We start from the raw sequence: 9,843 nt of genomic DNA, 5'->3' as shown, positions 1-9,843 counted from the left end.
TAAGCGATATTTTAGGGGATAAACAGGGATTTCTATGAAAATAAGCGATATTTAAGGTTAAAAACAGGGATTTCTATGAAAATAAGCGATATTTAAGGGGAAAAACAGGGATTTCTATGAAAATAAGCGATATTTAAGGTTAAAAACAGGGATTTCTAGGAAAATCAGCGATATTTAAAGGGAAAAAGAGGGATTTCTATGAAAATAAGCGATATTTTAGGGGAAAAACAGGGATTTCTATGAAAATAAGCAATATTTAAGGTTAATAACAGGGATTTCTATGAAAATAAGCGATATTTTAGGGGAAAAAGAGGGATTTCTATGAAAATAAGCGATATTTAAGGTTAAAAACAGGGATTTCTTTAAAAATAAGCGATATTTAAGGGGAAAAACAGGGATTTCTATGAAAATAAGCGATATTTAAGGTTAAAAACAGGGATTTCTATGAAAATAAGCGATATTTAAGGTTAAAAACAGGGATTTCTATGAAAATCAGCAATATTTTAGGGTTAAAAACGGGGATTTCTATGAAAATAAGCGATATTTTAGTGGAAAAACAGGTAATTCTATGAAAATAAGTGATATTTAAGGGGAAAAACAGGGATTTCTATGAAAATAAGCGATATTTCAGGTTAAAAACAGGGATTTCTATGAAAATAAGCGATATTTAAGGGGAATAACAGGGATTTCTATGAAAATAAGCGATATTTTAGGTTAAAAAGAGGGATTTCTATGAAAATAAGCGATATTTAAGGTTAAAAACAGGGATTTCTATGAAAATAAGCGATATTTTAGGTTAAAAACGGGGATTTCTATGAAAATAAGCGATATTTTAGGTTAAAAACAGGGATTTCTATGAAAATAAGCGATATTTCAGGGGAAAAACAGGGATTTCTATGAAAATAAGCGATATTTCAGGTTAAAAACAGGGATTTCCATGAAAATAAGTGATATTTAGGTTAAAAACAGGGATTTCTATGAAAATAAGCGATATTTAAGGTTAAAAACAAGAATTTCTAGGAAAAGAAGCGATATTTCAGGTTAAAAACAGGGATTTCTAGGAAAATAAGTGATATTTTAGGGGAAAAACAGGGATTTCTATGAAAATAAGCGATATTTTAGGGGAAAAACAGGGATTTCTATGAAAATCAGCGATATTTAAGGGGAAAAACAGGGATTTCTATGAAAATAAGCGATATTTAAGGTTAAAAACAGGGATTTCTATGAAAATCAGCGATATTTCAGGTTAAAAACAGGGATTTCTATGAAAATCAGCGATATTTCAGGTTAAAAACAGGGATTTCTAGGAAAATAAGCGATATTTTAGGGGAAAAACAGGGATTTCTATGAAAATAAGCGATATTTAAGGTTAAAAACAGGGATTTCTAGGAAAATAAGCGATATTTAAGGTTAAAAACAGGGATTTCTATGAAAATCAGCGATATTTTAGGGGAAAAACAGGGATTTCTATGAAAATAAGCGATATTTAAGGTTAAAAACAGGGATTTCTAGGAAAATAAGCGATATTTAAGGGGAAAAACAGGGATTTCTATGAAAATAAGCGATATTTTAGGGGAAAAACAGGGATTTCTAGGAAAATAAGCGATATTTCAGGTTAAAAACAGGGATTTCTATGAAAATAAGCGATATTTAAGGTTAAAAACAGGGATTTCTATGAAAATAAGCGATATTTAAGGTTAAAAACAGGGATTTCTATGAAAATAAGCGATATTTTAGGGTTAAAAACGGGGATTTCTATGAAAATAAGCGATATTTTAGTGGAAAAACAGGTAATTCTATGAAAATAAGTGATATTTAAGGGGAAAAACAGGGATTTCTATGAAAATAAGCGATATTTCAGGTTAAAAACAGGGATTTCTATGAAAATAAGCGATATTTAAGGTTAAAAACAGGGATTTCTATGAAAATAAGCGATATTTTAGGTTAAAAAGAGGGATTTCTATGAAAATAAGCGATATTTAAGGTTAAAAACAGGGATTTCTATGAAAATAAGCGATATTTTAGGTTAAAAACGGGGATTTCTATGAAAATAAGCGATATTTTAGGTTAAAAACAGGGATTTCTATGAAAATAAGCGATATTTCAGGGGAAAAACAGGGATTTCTATGAAAATAAGCGATATTTAAGGTTAAAAACAGGGATTTCCATGAAAATAAGTGATATTTAGGTTAAAAACAGGGATTTCTATGAAAATAAGCGATATTTAAGGTTAAAAACAAGAATTTCTAGGAAAATAAGCGATATTTTAGGGGAAAAACAGGGATTTCTATGAAAATAAGCGATATTTAAGGTTAAAAACAGGGATTTCTATGAAAATAAGCGATATTTTAGGGGAAAAACAGGGATTTCTATGAAAATAAGCGATATTTCAGGTTAAAAACAGGGATTTCTATGAAAAGAAGCGATATTTCAGGTTAAAAACAGGGATTTCTAGGAAAATAAGTGATATTTTAGGGGAAAAACAGGGATTTCTATGAAAATAAGCGATATTTTAGGGGAAAAACAGGGATTTCTATGAAAATCAGCGATATTTCAGGTTAAAAACAGGGATTTCTATGAAAATCAGCGATATTTCAGGTTAAAAACAGGGATTTCTAGGAAAATAAGCGATATTTTAGGGGAAAAACAGGGATTTCTATGAAAATAAGCGATATTTAAGGTTAAAAACAGGGATTTCTATGAAAATAAGCGATATTTAAGGGGAAAAACAGGGATTTCTATGAAAATCAGCGATATTTTAGGGGAAAAAGAGGGATTTCTATGAAAATAAGCGATATTTAAGGTTAAAAACAGGGATTTCTATGAAAATAAGCGATATTTTAGGGGAAAAACAGGGATTTCTAGGAAAATAAGTGATATTTCAGGTTAAAAACAGGGATTTCTATGAAAATAAGCGATATTTTAGGGGAAAAACCGGGATCGCTACGAAAATAAGCGATACTTAAGGTTAAAAACAGGGATTTCTATGAAAATTAGCGATATTCTAGGGGAAAAACAGGGATTTCTATGAAAATCAGCGATATTTAAGGTTAAAAACAGGGATTTCTATGAAAATAAGCGATATTTAAGGTTAAAAACAGGGATTTCCATGAAAATAAGCGATATTTTAGGGGAAAAACAGGGATTTCTATGAAAATAAGCGATATTTAAGGTTAAAAACAGGGATTTCTATGAAAATCAGCGATATTTTAGGTGAAAAACTGGGATTTCTATGAAAATAAGCGATATTTTAGGGGAAAAACAGGGATTTCCATGAAAATCAGCGATATTTAAGGTTAAAAACAGGGATTTCTAGGAAAATAAGCGATATTTAAGGTTAAAAACAGGGATTTCTATGAAAATAAGCGATATTTTAGGGGAAAAACAGGGATTTCTATGAAAATCAGTGATATTTAAGGTTAAAAACAGGGATTTCTATGAAAATAAGCGATATTTAAGGTTAAAAACAGGGATTTCTATGAAAATAAGCGATATTTAAGGGGAAAAACAGGGATTTCTATGAAAATAAGCGATATTTAAGGTTAAAAACAGGGATTTCTATGAAAATAAGCGATATTTCAGGTTAAAAACAGGGATTTCTAGGAAAATAAGCGATATTTCAGGTTAAAAACAGGGATTTCTATGAAAATAAGCGATATTTCAGGTGAAAAACAGGGATTTCTATGAAAATAAGCGATATTTAAGGGGAAAAACATGGATTTCTAGGAAAATAAGCGATATTTAAGGTTAAAAACAGGGATTTCTATGAAAATAAGCGATATTTAAGGTTAAAAACAGGGATTTCTAGGAAAATAAGCGATATTTAAGGTTAAAAACAGGGATTTCTATGAAAATAAGCGATATTTAAGGTTAAAAACAGGGATTTCTAGGAAAATAAGAGATATTTTAGGGGAAAAACAGGGATTTCTATGAAAATCAGCGATATTTCAGGTTAAAAACAGGGATTTCTATGAAAATAAGCGATATTTTAGGGGAAAAACAGGGATTTCTAGGAAAATAAGCGATATTTCAGGTTAAAAACAGGGATTTCTATGAAAATAAGCGATATTTCAGGTTAAAAACAGGGATTTCTATGAAAATCAGCGATATTTTAGGGGAAAAACAGGGATTTCTATGAAAATAAGCGATATTTCAGGTTAAAAACAGGGATTTCTATGAAAATCAGCGATATTTTAGGGGAAAAACAGGGATTTCTATGAAAATAAGTGATATTTAAGGTTAAAAACAGGGATTTCTATGAAAATAAGCGATATTTAAGGTTAAAAACAGGGATTTCTATGAAAATAAGCGATATTTAAGGTGAAAAACAGGGATTTCTATGAAAATAAGCGATATTTAAGGTTAAAAACAGGGATTTCTATGAAAATAAGCGATATTTTAGGGGAAAAACAGGGATTTCTATGAAAATAAGCGATATTTCAGGTTAAAAACAGGGATTTCTATGAAAATAAGCGATATTTCAGGTGAAAAACAGGGATTTCTAGGAAAATAAGCGATATTTAAGGTTAAAAACAGGGATTTCTATGAAAATAAGCGATATTTAAGGTTAAAAACAGGGATTTCTATGAAAATAAGCGATATTTTTGGGTTAAAAACAGGGATTTCTATGAAAATCAGCGATATTTAAGGTTAAAAACAGGGATTTCTAAGAAAATCAGCGATAGTTTAGGGGAAAAAGAGGGATTTCTATGAAAATAAGCGATATTTAAGGTTAAAAACAGGGATTTCTATGAAAATAAGCGATATTTTAGGGGAAAAACAGGGATTTCTATGAAAATAAGCGATATTTTAGGGGAAAAACAGGGATTTCCATGAAAATAAGCGATATTTTAGGGGAAAAACAGGGATTTCCATGAAAATAAGCGATATTTAAGGTTAAAAACAGGGATTTCTATGAATATCAGCGATATTTTAGGGGAAAAACAGGGATTTCCATGAAAATAAGCGATATTTAAGGTTAAAAACAGGGATTTCTATGAAAATCAGCGATATTTAAGGTTAAAAACAGGGATTTCTATGAAAATAAGCGATATTTAAGGTTAAAAACAGGGATTTCTATGAAAATAAGCGATATTTAAGGTTAAAAAAAGGGATTTCTATGAAAAAAAGCGATATTTAAGGTTAAAAACAGGGATTTCTATGAAAATAAGCGATATTTAAGGTTAAAAACAGGGATTTCTATGAAAATCAGCGATATTTTAGGGGAAAAACAGGGATTTCTATGAAAATAAGCGATATTTAAGGGGAAAAACAGGGATTTCTATGAAAATCAGCGATATTTAAGGGGAAAAACAGGGATTTCTATGAAAATAAGCGATATTTAAGGTTAAAAACAGGGATTTCTATGAAAATCAGCGATATTTTAGGGGAAAAACAGGGATTTCTATGAAAATCAGCGATATTTAAGGGGAAAAACAGGGATTTCTATGAAAATCAGCGATATTTAAGGTGAAAAAAAGGGATTTCTATGAAAATAAGCGATATTTAAGGTTAAAAACAGGGATTTCTATGAAAATAAGCGATATTTAAGGTTAAAAACAGGGATTTCTATGAAAATAAGCGATATTTAAGGTTAAAAACAGGGATTTCTATGAAAATCAGCGATATTTAAGGGGTAAAACAGGGATTTCTATGAAAATAAGCGATATTTAAGGTTAAAAACAGGGATTTCTATGAAAATAAGCGATATTTAAGGTTAAAAACAGGGATTTCTATGAAAATAAGCGATATTTAAGGTTAAAAACAGGGATTTCTATGAAAATAAGCGATATTTAAGGTTAAAAACCGGGATTTCTATGAAAATCAGCGATATTTTAGGGGAAAAAACAGGGATTTCTATGAAAATAAGCGATATTTCAGGTTAAAAACAGGGATTTCTATGAAAATAAGCGATATTTAAGGTTAAAAACAGGGATTTCTATGAAAATAAGCGATATTTAAGGTTAAAAACAGGGATTTCTATGAAAATAAGCGATATTTAAGGTTAAAAACCGGGATTTCTATGAAAATCAGCGATATTTTAGGGGAAAAACAGGGATTTCTATGAAAATAAGCGATAGTTTAGGGGAAAAAGAGGGATTTCTATGAAAATCAGCGATATTTAAGGGGAAAAACAGGGATTTCTATGAAAATAAGCGATATTTTAGGGGAAAAAGAGGGATTTCTATGAAAATAAGCGATATTTTAGGGGAAAAACAGGGATTTCTATGAAAATAAGCGATATTTTAGGGGAAAAACAGGGATTTCTATGAAAATAAGCGATATTTAAGGTTAAAAACAGGGATTTCTATGAAAATAAGCGATATTTAAGGTTAAAAACAGGGATTTCTATGAAAATAAGCGATATTTTAGGGGAAAAACAGGGATTTCCATGAAAATAAGTGATATTTTAGGGGAAAAACAGGGATTTCTATGAAAATAAGCGATATTTTAGGGGAAAAACAGGGATTTCTATGAAAATAAGCGATATTTAAGGTTAAAAACAGGGATTTCTAGGAAAATAAGAGATATTTTAGGGGAAAAACAGGGATTTCTATGAAAATCAGCGATATTTCAGGTTAAAAACAGGGATTTCTATGAAAATAAGCGATATTTTAGGGGAAAAACAGGGATTTCTATGAAAATAAGCGATATTTAAGGTTAAAAACAGGGATTTCTATGAAAATCAGCGATATTTAAGGTTAAAAACAGGGATTTCTATGAAAATCAGCGATATTTTAGGGGAAAAACAGGGATTTCCATGAAAATCAGCGATATTTAAGGTTAAAAACAGGGATTTCTATGAAAATCAGCGATATTTTAGGGGAAAAACAGGGATTTCTATGAAAATAAGCGATATTTCAGGTTAAAAACAGGGATTTCTATGAAAAAAAGCGATATTTAAGGGGAAAAACAGGGATTTCTATGAAAGTAAGCGATATTTTTGGGTTAAAAACAGGGATTTCTATGAAAATAAGCGATATTTTAGGGGAAAAACAGGGATTTCTATGAAAATAAGCGATATTTTAGGGGAAAAACAGGGATTTCTATGAAAATCAGCGATATTTAAGGGGAAAAACAGGGATTTCTAACAAAATAAGCGATATTTAAGGTTAAAAACAGGGATTTCTATGAAAATAAGCGATATTTCAGGTTAAAAACAGGGATTTCTATGAAAATAAGGGATATTTTAGGGGAAAAACAGGGATTTCCATGAAAATCAGCGATATTTAAGGTTAAAAACAGGGATTTCTATGAAAATAAGCGATATTTTAGGGGAAAAACAGGGATTTCTATGAAAATAAGCGATATTTAAGGGGAAAAACAGGGATTTCTATGAAAATAAGCGATATTTAAGGTTAAAAACAGGGATTTCTATGAAAATCAGCGATATTTCAGGTTAAAAACAGGGATTTCTATGAAAATAAGCGATATTTTAGGGGAAAAACAGGGATTTCTATGAAAATAAGCGATATTTAAGGTTAAAAACGGGGATTTCTATGAAAATAAGCGATATTTAAGGGGAAAAACAGGGATTTCTATGAAAATAAGCGATATTTAAGGTTAAAAACAGGGATTTCTATGAAAATAAGCGATATTTTAGGGGAAAAACAGGGATTTCTATGAAAATCAGCGATATTTAAGGGGAAAAACAGGGATTTCTATGAAAATCAGCGATATTTAAGGGGAAAAACAGGGATTTCTATGAAAATAAGCGATATTTTAGGTGAAAAAGAGGGATTTCTATGAAAATAAGCGATATTTAAGGTTAAAAACAGGGATTTCTATGAAAATAAGCGATATTTAAGGTTAAAAACATGGATTTCTATGAAAATAAGCGATATTTTAGGGAAAAACAGGGATTTCTATGAAAATAAGCGATATTTTAGGGGAAAAACAGGGATTTCTGTGAAAATAAGCGATATTTAAGGTTAAAAACAAGGATTTCTATGAAAATCAGCGATATTTTAGGGGAAAAACAGGGATTTCTATGAAAATAAGCGATATTTAAGGTTAAAAACAGGGATTTCCAAGAAAATAAGTGATATTTCAGGTTAAAAACAGGGATTTCTATGAAAATCAGCGATATTTTAGGGGAAAAACAGGGATTTCCATGAAAATAAGTGATATTTTAGGGGAAAAACAGGGATTTCTATGAAAATAAGCGATATTGTAGGGGAAAAACAGGGATTTCTATGAAAATAAGCGATATTTAAGGGGAAAAACAGGGATTTCTATGAAAATCAGCGATATTTAAGGTTAAAAACGGGGATTTCTAAGAAAATCAGCGATATTTAAGGTTAAAAACAGGGATTTCTATGAAAATCAGCGATATTTAAGGTTAAAAACAGGGATTTCTATGAAAATAAGCGATATTTAAGGTTCAAAACAGGGATTTCTATGAAAATAAGCGATATTTAAGGTTAAAAACAGGGATTTCTATGAAAATCAGCGATATTTAAGGTTAAAAACAGGGATTTCTATGAAAATAAGCGATATTTAAGGTTAAAAACAGGGATTTCTATGAAAATAAGCGATATTTTTGGGTTAAAAACAGGGATTTCTATGAAAATAAGCGATATTTAAGGTTAAAAACAGGGATTTCTATGAAAATAAGCGATATTTTAGGGGAAAAACAGGGATTTCCATGAAAATCAGCGATATTTAAGGTTAAAAACAGGGATTTCTATGAAAATAAGCGATATTTAAGGGGAAAAACAGGGATTTCTATGAAAATAAGCGATATTTAAGGTTAAAAACAGGGATTTCTATGAAAATCAGCGATATTTAAGGTTAAAAACAGGGATTTCTATGAAAATAAGCGATATTTCAGGTTAAAAACAGGGATTTCTATGAAAAAAAGCGATATTTTAGGGGAAAAACAGGGATTTCTATGAAAGTAAGCGATATTTTTGGGTTAAAAACAGGGATTTCTATGAAAATAAGCGATATTTAAGGTTAAAAACAGGGATTTCTATGAAAATAAGCGATATTTAAGGTTCAAAACAGGGATTTCTATGAAAATAAGCGATATTTAAGGTTAAAAACAGGGATTTCTATGAAAATCAGCGATATTTAAGGGGTAAAACAGGGATTTCTATGAAAATAAGCGTTATTTTAGGGGAAAAACAGGGATTTCTATGAAAATAAGCGATATTTAAGGTTAAAAACAGGGATTTCTATGAAAATAAGCGATATTTTAGGGGAAAAACAGGGATTTCTATGAAAATAAGCGATATTTAAGGTTAAAAACAGGGATTTCTATGAAAATCAGCGATATTTAAGGTTAAAAACAGGGATTTCTATGAAAATAAGCGATATTTTAGGGGAAAAACAGGGATTTCTGTGAAAATAAGCGATATTTAAGGTTAAAAACAAGGATTTCTATGAAAATCAGCGATATTTTAGGGGAAAAAGAGTGATTTCTATGAAAATAAGCGATATTTCAGGTTAAAAACAGGGATTTCCAAGAAAATAAGTGATATTTCAGGTTAAAAACAGGGATTTCTATGAAAATCAGCGATATTTTAGGGGAAAAACAGGGATTTCCATGAAAATAAGTGATATTTTAGGGGAAAAACAGGGATTTCTATGAAAATAAGCGATATTGTAGGGGAAAAACAGGGATTTCTATGAAAATAAGCGATATTTAAGGTTAAAAACAGGGATTTCTATGAAAATCAGCGATATTTCAGGTTAAAAACAGGGATTTCTATGAAAAAAAGCGATATTTAAGGGGAAAAACAGGGATTTCTATGAAAGTAAGCGATATTTTTGGGTTAAAAACAGGGATTTCTATGAAAATAAGCGATATTTAAGGTTAAAAACAGGGATTTCTATGAA

General features: G+C 30.0%; 1 long non-coding RNA gene across 1 annotated transcript in view; it reads left to right on the top strand.

The window, feature by feature from the left end:
* Positions 1 to 2,190, top strand: part of LOC125687838 (uncharacterized) — a 2,538-nt gene extending 348 nt beyond the window's left edge. The window contains exons 2-3 of the long non-coding RNA XR_007374427.1: positions 755 to 918; positions 1,862 to 2,190. This is a non-coding gene — a long non-coding RNA (uncharacterized LOC125687838). The remainder of the gene's footprint in view (positions 1 to 754; positions 919 to 1,861) is intronic.
* The last annotated feature ends 7,653 nt before the right edge of the window (positions 2,191 to 9,843 follow it).

This window comes from Lagopus muta, unplaced genomic scaffold (genome assembly GCF_023343835.1).
Source record: "Lagopus muta isolate bLagMut1 unplaced genomic scaffold, bLagMut1 primary scaffold_91, whole genome shotgun sequence".
NCBI classification, from domain to species: Eukaryota; Metazoa; Chordata; class Aves; order Galliformes; family Phasianidae; genus Lagopus; species Lagopus muta.
The sequence above is the reverse complement of the archived record's forward strand: the minus strand, read 5'-3'. Positions and strand labels throughout refer to the sequence as shown.